General features: G+C 36.0%; 1 long non-coding RNA gene across 1 annotated transcript; it reads right to left on the bottom strand.

The window, feature by feature from the left end:
- Positions 1 to 1,643: 1,643 nt before the first annotated feature.
- Positions 1,644 to 13,339, bottom strand: LOC146768409 (uncharacterized). Its single transcript, XR_014952934.1, has 3 exons — positions 11,648 to 13,339; positions 10,184 to 10,259; positions 1,644 to 7,657 (listed from the first exon to the last, which is right to left on the bottom strand). It is a non-coding gene; the product is annotated as an uncharacterized LOC146768409 (long non-coding RNA).
- Positions 13,340 to 14,359: the final 1,020 nt, after the last annotated feature.

The raw sequence follows: 14,359 nt of genomic DNA, 5'->3' as shown, positions 1-14,359 counted from the left end.
TGTCCTAATTTAACTGTATATACAACCACGGAGTGATGGCAATTCTAGATAGCTGATTCATGTTCTCAGGAAGTATAATTACTCAGTTACCATTTTACATCCAGCAAAATCAACTTATAACAGAATATATTTAGTCACTTTCAAAGTTACTTAATATATCATACTAGGTTTTCTTCAGGGATTTCACCACAAAATTCTGCCAAATTTTCCCTAAATACTAAAGTATTCCTGTTCCATGCAGGAGTTTCATATGTAAATGCTTCAGAAATACTGTTTAATAATTAATTACTATATAAAATTTTTAGAAGTTTTATAGTAAGCTATTTCAAAATAATTATTAGTAATTTTGATGTAACAAAAATATTAATAGCTCTAATGATATATTAGAACTCAAACTCAACAATTTTGATGATTGGAATGAATTTTCCTGAAATATGAGGCATTTAATGCACACACAGAAAGATATTTAACATATTTTCATAAGGAGAAAAAAGTGTGGTTTCTTAGCTATAAACCTTAAAATCTAGGTATTAACATTAAAGCTTTATCAAGTCTATTCCTCCTCAAGCTTTTATGTAAACAACATCTTTACAATAAAATCTAACATATCAGCCAAATTCAAACAATGACATTTTTTTTATACTTGCCCAATGTTTGTTGCCTCTGTGCACATGTGTAATATGATGGCTCACAAACTTGGATCATTACCAAGCTTTTAGGAACAATTCTGGATCGTCACTTCACATATTTCTTCTTCCCTCACACTAACTTAGATGAATAACCCACAACAGTGAAAACTTTTTACCTCTGTGCATACCATTCAGGTGTTGATTTTTATATTGGTTTTAATCTAACAGTGATGACATTTTGTTTGTACAGCACTCTCTGGCACACTGGCTTTTGGTTGCCCACTAAAAATCACATATTACCACAACACAAACTATGAATGTAAGAAATATTCCAGCTTCCAGCTATTTTTGCCTGTGGGCAAAACCAGAGTGCACAACTTTGACCTTGTAACATAGATTGGACAAATGCTGAAGGAAAGTCCACCAAAATTAGAGGGGTGATTTGTACTGGCTTCAGTGGGTCCTATACCAGCTCTTAGGCCAGTTCAGATACTATTACAATCCCACTGTAAAATATAAATATCCACTAACTGGATGACACCAAAACACAGAAAGCCTTAAGAAAATCTAAGGAGTTAAATACAATTTTGTAAAATGTCCTTGAAGTCTCGTAGTATTTCTGACTGGAAAACAGTTTTAAAAATCTTTCCTGAAAAATTATAGAGATCTGATTCTTTCCATCCCTAAAACAAACTCAAACTTTAATAATTTACAAAAATTTCTAACTTTCTATTGGAAATGTGAACACTTTGATAAATTAATTTGTAAATAAGTTTAAACATTTAATATTTTTCCAGAAAACTGCTCAGAAAAATAGCTTTAAGATGCTTTAAAGCATAATCATGTACTTCCACACCTTGTTATTGACAAGTAAAAACTAAGGGCCACGAAGGAAGATCCATTTTTTTAAACAACATTAATCACAGTGACAACATAGAAATATAGCAATTATTTGAATGAGAAAATGCTTGTTTCTTCAGCCTCTTGCTGTTTGCTCATTATGTTTCTGCAAGCTGGACTAAAACTTAAACACACAAAATATTTCAATTAGACTCCTTGAAATCTCACTTCATTTCAGACATCTGTGTTAGACAGAAGTAAAAAAAAAGGTGTTTTGAAAAGCTTAGATCATCATCTGTCCCAGAGAACCCTGCACCAGCACAGCAGCAGGGATGGAGGCTGCTCTGTCCTGGGCCACCATGGGCTCCACATCACCACAGGAAAATCATGGTTGCTGCCTGGGCAATGCAGCTCACAAGTGCTCAGGTGTGGGGTGGGAGCCATGAGTGTAGATAAGATATTTTCTTTTGCTAAGACTTTTTTCCCTTCAATCTAAATCGCATAATTTATGCATCACTATTGCATTGTGTTTTCAAATTACAGTACAGCAGAAACAACAAGGAAATCGTAGTGGTCAATTATGATACATCAATTTACTGTACATTTACTGAATTTTGAAAACTAATTAATTCTTACTGCTTGAAATAAAAGAACAGCAGACTATAAAAGAGGTGATTAAATTCACTATCAAATAGCATGCAAACATAACATTCACCTAACTCCTCTCAGTAAGGAAGACCCTCATTTGTGAAAGTAAAAATAGGACAAGATACAGTTTTGGGCAGCAAGAGATCTGGGCACTGAATCACTGTCCATGTTCTTTTGGCGCTGACTGAAACATGCTGGCATGATTTTTTCTCAACTACATAACGTCACTCACAAATAGAGAACAAATACCAGAGCTACTGCTCTGAAAACACACATCCCCTATCACATATAAAGAAATCTCAATGAGATTTTCTTAAGGAATACAGAGGTAGGATATTAGCGCCAGCTGAAGGCAGGAATACTTGTTATTGAGTACTATTACTATTTATTGAGTTATCTGGAGAGGAAAAAAAAAGCACTATACAGAGAGAGGGATGAATTTAAATCCCCTGTGTGTAACTGATACAAATGAAAGTATGAAGTTGTCCCTGTGCCCTGTGCGAGCTGAGGGGAGAAGTGAGGGCAGCAGGTGATGGTATGTGTCTGAAATAACAAACCCTCTCCACTAACACCCGAGCTAATGCACCGGTGCGGGGGCAAAGCCAGAGGAGAGAAGTTGCAGAAGCTGAAATGAGCTTTTCAAATTTTACACAGACGTGCAAACTGGTGGGGGGTGGAGGAAGACACAGTGTCTTAATTCCTCTAGTGTCCTGTCAAGTCCATGGGGCAGAGCATAAAGGCAGAAGGTGACCTGTGTGTTACAGTCCTCAGAGCAAAACACTATAAAAGCACAAAAGTTATATTAACTTGAGTCAGATATGAAGAGAGCTTTGGGACAAGGCAGTAAGAATATTTGTTTGGCCCAGCAGGATAATCTATCAAGATGAAGAAATTGACAGTGTTTAATTCTTGGCCTTGAATAATTAAAATTTCCCCTCTAATGTGCTAGATAGGCCACTGCCACAGACCTTCAGAGCTATCTTAATTCATTTCAATATATTGCACAAAGTGAGAAATAACTGAAACTTGAAAAAAAAAAATTAATCTCAGCTTCTCTCTGATTTCACTTTACAATACATTTCAATTCCAGTTTTGACATTGTGTGTGACCCAAGACAGTTGAACAAAGAGCTGGTTTTCAGTTCATGTTTCCTCCTCTACAAAAGCTTCATGCTTTAGCAGTTCTAAGTCACTGGAAAACATAAGGTAACATGAAACAGCAGTCTTAACAAATACAGGGTTCATATCTCGGAGCAGTGTTTTCATACTGTGATTAAATTTGTATTCCCCCTAAACTGTGTTTTGTTTGAACTCCATGCCTTGTGATCCCGTTTCCTCCCGTTTTCTTTATGTCAGCTATTTCAGTGCTGGCAGAAGATCCCTCTGAACTGCAGCTGCATTTGTAAATGTTTCATCAAAGGCCTGAAGGTCTGGTAAGCAGCAGACCCGGTGGGTGCTACGAATGTGATCTGGGTCTATCTCGGGGAGGAACAGCATGACCGTATTTACTGCCGATGCTATTCTGGGGGCTGGATGACGTGCTTCTCCCCTCTGCCTGAGCAACACTTGCCCATTCGTCTTTCAACACTCACTCCCAGCATGACAGGATGAAATAAAACAAAATTTACTGGTAGCAAGCATACTTGCATATTGAAGACTTCCATTCTAACAAGTTCAAGCACGCACACAGTCTTATTTCAATATTCATGTTAAAGATTTTGTACTCTAGGTAGATACGATTTTAGGTTCCACTTAAAAAAAATAAAACCATAAGAAGATAAAGAAAAGTATTACCTCATAAAATAATTCAAATTATTACGGGGGCACAAGCTTATTTGTCCCCATATAAATGAACCCTTAACCCGGATGGTGGTAACACAGTAGCTCCAGCTCTATACAACACTTCCAAATGTGGACAGCAGCTGTGTCTCCCAAAAACTGTGAAAGAAGGGAGGAAAATTCTGTATTTGTTAAAGCAATTGTGCACCTAGGATTACCTTTTCCAAAATCACGCAAGTAGTTTACAAACTGAAACTCATTCAATAGCAAGCTAAATGAGCCAGGCACTTCCAGTCATTGATTAAACCCAACCTATCTATGCTAGCCTTTGTAAGAGAAAGGAGTAAAAAATTTTAAGAACCCAAACAAATAAAAAAACCAACAAAAATTCTAATTAAAATAAAAGGCTATAATTTTGCCAATATTATTTTTTAAATCTAGAAACATGCCACTGACACCAAATAGCACAAAATGATCACATTTTCTTTTTTTTTCATCTCTTAAAGCTATACAAATACTTTTCAGCACTAGAACTGAAGAATTACAAAGCTGCATGATGCCAGATTCATTCCCTTTCTGGTTACTGAAATTTAAGGTAAGAACATCCTGACATCATAAATTTTCAAAATTGGCTGATATTTTTAAAATATTTAATTTGGCCTAATTTTTCAAATATGCAACTAGCTGGATCTGATTTAAAGTTTCATTAGACAAAAACTGCAGTCTCAAACTTACATAAAACTATATCCCCTTACAGGTGAAGGCAAAACTGCAAACCCCAGCTTCTAACTTTAGCATGTTGTATCACAGAAACAGTCCTCCAGCTCTATTAAATTTTTGTTTTCATGGCAGAACTTCTTATAAGCAAAAACAGCAGCTAGATATCTGTGGATGAATGAACAAAATTTTTGCAATTCTATCACATGAAATAAGGGAATTTCAAAATCAGTTTTACTGCTCAAATTGGCTGAAAAAAAAACTTTGTACCTTACATAACCAAATGCTTTGTACCTTACATAACCAAATACCATACAGGTTATTGACAAATTTTTAAATTAACAACCTAAAACAGAAACTAAAGTGATTTTAGGCATACCTACAAGTGAACAATTTAGTGATGAATACAGGCCTAACTAAACACAAATTATTATTCTGTAAGTCAATTGCATTTATTATGCATTCAGATATAAGAGAATATCATATAATCGTTTTTCAAATACAGTGTATTATTAGGAGGACATAGATTCCATGATTAGAGCAGACACTGTCAGAGAAGAGATATTTTCATATTCTGCAGAAATCTTAAATTCCACCGTTACATACTTAATACAAAGTATAGGTGATTTACAAAAAGTAATGTTCAACTAATTATCAATTAATGGATAATTTTTCACAAAGATCCTTTTGAACAAGATCATAAAGGTCTACATAAAAGGATGTTATTTACTATGACAACTGCAGGTTCTAAAGGATGAAACTTTGATAAAAAGCACTACAAAACCTGGTTTAGACTCTACAGCTAGAGAAATAAAAACCAAAACTTACTTTTAAGCAAAATTTAAGGCTTAAAACTCTCCAAATCATACAGTTTGTTTTTAGGAAAAAATACTGCAAATACTAATTTATCCAATGTCTATCTTGTACTTGCCAGAAACACATAACACAGATATACATAACTTACTCACATGCAGAGCTGCAAACACAAATTCATGTGAATTCACCAAAACAAGAGCAAAAAAACTGTTCTGCACCGGCACAACACAGGTTGTTGGTTGCATTGTTGGCTGTGTCTTCCAAAGTGCAGAATCTAATCTTTAAGTGAAATTTCAGTGGACAAGTACAAAACCATTTTGCAGCAATGTGGTATTATAATAAGAGCATTTGCTAAGAAAGCCAGTTTTCAGGATGCAGAGGAGGTTGATATTGTAATCCACACAGGGAACAGATTTCTTCACCATATAAAAACATCATGTTACAAGCACTGAAATGGCCAATAGAAGAGAAGCAAATGAAGAATAAATGAAATCTCATACCAGCTGGTAGGTTTAATTCATTGGTTAGGCTGATTATGATGCACTAACCCTTGCTATATTCTTTTATATAAACTTAAATATCAAAATACATTAAGGTATTTGACTTGCATGTTAGCTCTGGTGAGAAAAATTTTCTTCCCTGGGACAAATATTCCTGAAGAAGCAGAAGAAACTTATCAATAGGGTGCACTGCTCAACTCAGGCATAAAAGCATCTGTTTGTCTTTTACTGTTTTATCAAAAAATCAGAGTTAGAGTAATCCGCATTATCCTCACCAAAGTTTAAGCAGATTGAGGGAGTGCCTTTCTATTAATGGTCTTTACAGCACAGCCTACTTAGCCCTATGGTAATGTCCTCCAAATTCCTCTATTGCAGACTTTGTTAATGGAAACATATCTCAAAAGTGACTATACTGCACCCAAAATATTCATATTACATTCAGTATCAAACAGCAAAACCCTCAGGTTTTGCACCTCTGGTAGCACTTGTCTTATTTTCTCCACCATAAACTAAAAAACCCCAAACAAAAAACAAATAAACAAATAAACAAATAAACTCCAAACACTGTCATATGTAGAATGACAATAACTTTCAGATAATTTCTCAAATGGATTCACTCGGAAGAACCAATTATCTGAGGTATAAGAAGCACCAGCACTAATTCATTGGTGAAAGGCAACAGTTGTTTGTTCTCATGCAGTACAGCAAAACAGGAGTGTGACATTAACCAAAGCCTTCAAAATGTCCTTTAAAATTAGAAATATCTAATTGCTATTTTAACATTATCACCACTCATTTAAAAAAAAAATCAATTTTTATAAGAAAAACACAAAGAAATTCACAAGATGAATTTTGTCCATGTTAAGACAAAATTAGGTGTGAGTGCAGACAGACATATGGCCTCATCCCTATTTCTGATAAAATCTGCCTGATAAAATCAAGGCAGATCATAACAAGCTGCAAACTCCAGGGAGTAGCTGAAGAACTGTGGCTCCTACAGAAGCTGAGATGGATGCCTTCTTTGAGGTGAACTCACCATTGCAAAGGTCCCCTGGTCTGACCTGCAGAACTCTGGTCTCCTTCACTGGAGTCACATGAAACAGAAACACTGCAGAGCTGTCTGTTTGATGAAGGAATTCTCTTTACCAGAGCTCTGTGAAGGTCTGTAATCACTGGTGATGAAAATGCTAACTAATAAAGGAGGATTTTCAATTAATAAGTGGCCTCAAACATGGCAAAAAGCCTAGATTGCTGGGAAGATATAAGTGGTATATAACTCTCAATAAAGGTATTCAAAAAAATTAGCATCATGGTGAGCAGGAAGCTCACTGAACTTTTTTTTCATAAGGTATTAAAGCAGTATGTATGAAAATTATTTAATTCATTAGCTAATTTACATGAAAATTACCAGAGAAATTAAGATCTCAAAAGAATGTTATTCTTTTTAGAGAATGTTATTCTCTAAAAATAGCGCAGCCACAAAGTACACATCCAGGCAGAAGAGAGATGCTTTGCACATCTCTAACAAATAAATATTAAACAACTCCAATTCTTACCTGATGCGAGAGTTAATACAATTAGAAAAGCTTCAATCAGGTTTTGGTCCTCCTCAGGCACCTTGAAAATCTGTAGGACATGGCAATGTAGGACTCAGGAGCTTTGGGTGCTGCTGCTATATCATCAAAGCACAGGACAGAGCAAACATGGGGGACTTCAACAACCAAGGGACCTGTTGGGAGGGTACTACAGGATCATTACAGTACAGAATCATAGAATGGCTTGGGTTGGAAGGGTCCATAAAAAAACACCCACTTCCAACCTCCCTACCATGGGCAGGGGCACCTTCCACTAGACAAGGTTGCTCAGAGCCACTTCCAACCTGGCCTTGAACATTTCTCAGGATGGGGAGTCCACAGCTCTTCCAGGCAACCTGGTACAGTGCCTCACCAAGCTCACAGTAAAGAATTTCTTCCTATATCTAAATTAAACCTACATTCTTTCAGTTTGAAGTCATTCCCCTTGTCCTGTCACTACAAAATCTTTTATATAGTCTCCATGCTTCTTGTAGCCTTCCCTCAGGTACTGGAAGGCTGTCGTACAAGGAAAAGTTTTGTTATTGAGCAGATATGTGAACAAATATGGAATATCTCTTTTTCAACCAGCAGTGGGAAAACTGACTGAAAGTGCAAGACTGAAGGCAACTTGGGTGAAAGATGATGGAGAAAAAGTTATTTGTAATTCCTAGAAAAAGAGAATGGAATTCCAAACAAGGTGAACAGTAAAGCTGCCAGCTTTTCTGTATGCTTTCAATTGCATTAGGGGAATTGTTTGCATAGATGCTCTGAAAAGAGAGCAATGGATTCAGCTTTAAGAGCAAAATAAAAATAAATCTTTCTGCTGGATTATTTTTAAGCTGGATTGGTTTCCTGATCCAAATCACAGCTCACTGAAGAAACAGTTGTGCTGGCAGCACAGAGGGTTGGGGGGCATGAGACTATCTCAAGCCAGTACCTCCCAAGACTGCCCTGTAAAACACACAAACTTAAGATTTGGTCTCTACTAGGTTTTATTATAAAGCCCAAAGAGGGAAATCTATAAATATAATGTGAATATAATGTGAATATAATGTGAAAATAGTGTGAAGGGCATAAACAGAAACTACCTCGATGAAAAGGGAAAATAAGATTAGTATCATGAGATAAACTTGACTAAATTGAGAACTCTTTGAGGATCCTGAAACAGTAGAAGTATACACAAGTAAAAGGTAGGTCAGATTACTAAAGGATGATTTTTAGGGAAGAGTAGAAGTATGCAGGGACAAAATCAAAAAGGGCAAATCACAGAATGAATCTTAGTTAGGAACAGAAAAGGAAACAGACAGCCCTAGAGGAGGAGGAGGAGGACGACAAAGGGAAGAGCTGTATGCTGCTCAGTGGGGAAAAAAAAGCTTTCAGACACACCAGTGAGATAAACCAAAGTGCTAAAAGCTTTTCTGTTTCAGCCTTCACTATAAAAGATATTATATATTTTGACCTCAGCAAAGCTACTGATGTTTGTTAAAAGTGATTTCAGTAAAGCTGTAAGAGTTTATACATGGTTTATAGTTACTAAGTAATGGTTATTAATTATTAAGTCCCAAGCCTGAAGGATGTATGAAATGTATATTGAATATTAAAGCATTTATACCAAATAAATATTTGTACCAAATGCTTTAATATTCAATACCTTCATGAATAACTTTGATCTTGGAAGAGCTCAATTACTGCACATGCCAAAGTGCAAACTGTTAAAATTCTGTGAGGAACTGTAATGTAGAATTAAAACTGAAAATTAAATTGGAAGCATAATCTCAAAGGGGATAAAAAGAGTGTGCTAGTGAAAACCTGCTAAGTGAAATTCAACTTCACTAATAGAAAGTGGCAAGCAACTAGTTAAACACTATTCTATGGGAAAGGATTAGGACAACAGCAAATCACAAACTGAAGATGTGTTTTTACACATCATCTTGTTGTGTGGAGAACAGAATTACCATAGTGCCAATTCCTGGCAGCAGTGTAAAAAGAATAATGCCATTTGGGAATCACAGAGAATTATGCTACTTTTACATGACACAATATTAGCCAAATAGTGTGGTTTGTATTTGAAATCAGACTTTAGCAACTAATAACATAACATAATTAGATAAAGTCCAGACAATAGCAACTGGGACAATCATGAGGTCTACAAGAAAATAATGCATTACAAACCCTCCTTAGGCTAAAGAAAAATGCTCAAGCAAGACTAGACAAGCCATTTTCAGAAATGGGAATTTGCTCCAAAGGGGAAATCCATAAACCTTTCCCATCTTCCCCAAGGAAACAAGACTTGAACTACAGCAGTTTCACAATTCCTATCACCATTTAGGAAAAATTTACTGGGGATAAATCTGATTTTCTAAGTATCTTCCTATAATAAGAATCTATATTATCTGAATGCTGATTTAAGGCAATCACTGGTATGACTCTTTTCCACATATCAAGTGTTATAATACAAAATAAATAAGGAGTTAGATTCTTTTCTTCTTTATAAATTGATTATGGTATAGTGATTCACTCATTTTTGTTCTGTAGATACATATTTTAAAAAAACCCAAACCAACCAACAACACAACTCAAAATGTTGACAAGATCCAGGAACAATATATCATATTTTTCCACTATAATAAAATATTGTAGTATCTTTATACTTTAAGAAAAATCATTTCAACACACTGTACCTTATTTGAATGGAGATTTCTGTTACTGTTAAAATGACTTCAAAGACAAAGGTGTTCAACATAAATGCTGCATTTCCTTAAAAACAAAATGCATTTTTATTTAAAATCTAATTCAGTTGCTTGGAACAATGCTGAAAATAGAAGTCTGGGTACAGAACATACTCATCCTGTTTTCATATTAGAAGAGGATCTGTATTTTTGTTTTTTTCTAAGCTTTATCAGCACTTTTGCAAAGAAAATAATAACTGTATTCACTGAGTAAGCACAATATCTCTGGAATTAAATATACTGTCTTACTGGCTAGGTCCCAGCTTCAACTGTGAGGTAGAACTGATACTGATACACCTATTCATAACACAGCATTGCTCAAATATTATAGCAGATTTTTAAAAAAAATCCTCTAGAATTACTGCTTCATTATTTACACTAACTGACATGGATTTACAGTGTATAAGGAAAAAGTGTTATGTTCCTGTTCTAGAAGTCAGACAAAATTACTTGTGTTAAAGTTATACAGAACTATGTTTAAAAAATTTAACATAGACTCCAGACACAAAACTTGGCATAAAAGTTGAGGCTATTCCTACATAGCCAGAAAAGACCTACTTGCCTATGAAATTTCTACACTAAGAGATTTGTACTATCTTTACTTCTGTATTTCTGCCTCCCACACAGCAGTTCTGTGTGTGAACTCCTCCAATACAACGTGTGAGGTGTGGAGCTCATCAGTGAAACATCCTGCCTCCATTCTGCAAAGCACTCAAGAACAGACTTTGGAGCTTTGCTTTATTTGAGCACAGATATGTTGCAGATGTTTAATTTAAAGCTCATGTGTATTCCCACTGAAGTAAATGGGATTACTAAAGTACTTAAAGTAATTCCCTGCTGAATCAGGCTTTTAAGAGTAAGAATAAATGTGCCTAATTTTTATTCATGCATCAGATATCTATAGACTAATAGTTTGAACTCAGCAGTTTTGTATCCAATTAATATTAGATGTCTGGAGTTAATATTAAATGTCTGTATCTTCACCTGCTGCACCTTCCCTCCCTATAGCAAGGACCTTTTTAAATATAACCCTGCAGCACAGTTTTTGCATACATACTGTGTCATCAGGTACTCATGTTTTGCATACATATAGTGTCATCAGACTAGTGCTGTGATGACTTCTTTGTAAATAATTAATAAACTGCACCTGGCCCTTGTATTTTTTGAGTATTACATGCATGAAAGATTTCAGAAAAGAACTCTAGTAATGTAGATTTAAAAAGTAGTAGAATTAATTCCATTTACTTTGGACAAAAGGGAAACTCATTTATATACCTGTAACTGCTTAGTTCCTGCATCTGTGGAGTTGTAGAGTAATTTTTAATTTAATTCTGGGAAGAAGGAAAGGAAACAAAGTCTGTGGATCTAAGGTATTTAACATATACATGCTAAAGGTTGAATATGAGCATTACTTACACTGTGGCCAGAAGCAAATATGATGTGGCTTGAACTGAAGTTGAGACCTGTCAATGCAAAATCTGTTAGCAAAATAAGAAAACCCAACAAAAAAAAAAAAAAAAAAAAAAAAAACATTTACAATCTCATCAGCAATGAGACACCTGTGGCTTCTTACATCATCAAGACCTGTCTAAGTGATGCTGGGAGTTCTCTGCAAAGCACTTCTATTCTCATATCTATTAAAATTTATCCCCCGCTGAAAATATAATAAGAGAAGGCTGGCAGCGATGAATTTATCTTGCCATCAAGCATCAAGTTAATTTAAATTGATTACCTCATTTAAATAAGTACACCTGGAAATATCAACCACATGCAAAATTACCACTGATTTTAGCATCATTTGCAGGTCATGACACACATATGATAACAAATGAAAAATAACATGATTCCTTCCTGAAATTTGCACGGTTCATCTCTGGCCCACCTGATCTTGTTGGTTCAGCTAATCTAGTATTAAAATCTGAACAATTTAAATCAAGGGGGTAAAACAAAGGACTAATAGGCAGATGCCTATTTAATTTTTGCAATGCTACATCTTCTACTGTAAAGATATTAGAACTTAAGGCAGCCCTGATTAGCTATAGGTTTGGGATACCCTAAGAGACAGAGCATCCACAGCTTTAGGGATAAACAATTCATCGCTAAGTAACAGTACAGTAACACATCAGGGCTGCAATTACCCCAGTCTTTACAAAAGCAAATCCAGTCATTTACCAATACTGAACCAAAAGAGATACCCAGCTTGGCAAAGGATTTGCACAACTGTGATTATTGTCTAGGCAGAGGGACAAAGCTGGTCCTTCAAAGAAACAGCTCAGATCCACAGAGGAGCTGGGCAAATCTCCCATTCCCTCACCAGAGCACCTCTTCCACTGCCGAAGAGCAGCAGCACCATCTGGATTTGCTAATCCATTTTCACACCTCACCTCTGCTCCCCTCCTTGCTGGTTGTGTTCTGGCTGTGCACAGGGCACAGAATTGTTGTCCAAGGAAATTCTGACTTTACACCTCATTTATGCACACAGCACCCAGAAACACCATGCAATGCAACAGTAGCCCCATAACAGACATACCCAATGCTCAGCAGTTCCAGTTCAATTGTGACAACTTCAAAAAAGTCTGCTCATATAAAAAATAACATGCAGTTATGAATAGGCAACATCCATGCCTAGAAAATTCTACACCAGTATAAATTATTATGCATGCTGACTTCCAACAGGTGGTTCTCCAAACCATACAGTGTTTCAATATTCCCTAATGGTGTTCAAACATTACAGGGCTTTATCTTCTGTCGGAAGAAAGAAAACAGGAAATAAATTGAGTGAAAATAGTAAACTCCTCAAAGAACATGCATTGTCACCACTATTGTTTCCAATCTTTTTCTTGAGGAAGAAATGCAAGGCATGTAGGGCATAAAACTCATTAAGCTCAAGCAATACACAGAGAATACTGCACTGTATCTTTTTCAGCAATCCCACCCACTGCAATATTTTCAGACTTCCCCTCCATTTGCAATAACAGCTTTCCAAAAATACCATATTGCAGTGAAGGTCTGTCCTTAACTTCAGCACACTTTGAAGCCTTGTCCAAAGATACGTGGAAGACTGCATGTCTGTGTTACAGAAACAACATTTTTGTCTGGTTTGTACGCTCCAAACAAAATTTTCTGGGCTCAAAGGGGCATTGAAAGCTTCTCCATCTTCTTGTGAAAAGGCACAAGTCTTTGACTGTGTCCTTTTCTCTTTGTACATATGCACCGAAATGTGTGCACTGTCTTCTACCGCCACGTGTTCAAGCAGAACTAGAAATCCTCTTACAGCACAGAAAGAAGGCTTTGAAGCACACACTTCTTATGATGACAGGAGACAACAGTATCAGTTATGGCGCCCAGCTCTCCCCTAGAAAGAGCAGAAATACTTTCCTACTAAACTGTGTAAACCTGGCATAAAAATGTACACAGAAGAGTGTGTTGTGAAGCACAAAGTTTGAAAATTTATTCATGTAACATGGGTATGTTTAATATGTGCAGTACGTTATTTTCATTTAGGTCTAAGACAAAACTGCTTACATTTGGGCTGAATTTGGTAGATTTCTGGAGCTTGACCATTTCAATTTCTAATGTCTTGAATTCAAATCTTCCACTTGCAATTATATTTCTAGCTACTAAGATAGCCATTATTTCTCCGCTTTTCCAAATAATCTGTGTCCAGATAGTACCATGACCCATGATTAACAAATATGAATCATGCTTCTAACAAAATCCCCATTGAAAAAGGTTTTCTTTCATATTTTTTTCCAGTTCTGGTCTGTGACTGTGAAAGAACAGAAAGCCAGGACACCATGACAGAAGCTTTCAGTCCCTTCCCCGCTATTCTCTCTGCAATTTCTATGCTTGTGTATTTCTCCTGTTATTTGTCCTTACAATTTTTTATCTGATTATCAAATATCTGGCAAAGAAGTATTTGGCAGCATTTAGAGCTCTTCAGTCGCTTGATGACCGCGGAGCTTATGGCGTAATAAGAGGCTCCTAATGAAGTTCCCAGCCGTGCTGTCCATGAAAAACCTCAATACCACTCACGTTCTTTTTGCCCCGTATTTCTCCACCCCTGGAACTTGGTGGCCTCCACATATGATTTGGAAAATGAACAAAACACAACTTGGTTGTGCTCTT

This window comes from Lonchura striata, chromosome 2, assembly GCF_050655825.1.
Source record: "Lonchura striata isolate lonStrDom1 chromosome 2, ASM5065582v1, whole genome shotgun sequence".
Taxonomy (NCBI): Eukaryota; Metazoa; Chordata; class Aves; order Passeriformes; family Estrildidae; genus Lonchura; species Lonchura striata.
The sequence above is the reverse complement of the archived record's forward strand: the minus strand, read 5'-3'. Positions and strand labels throughout refer to the sequence as shown.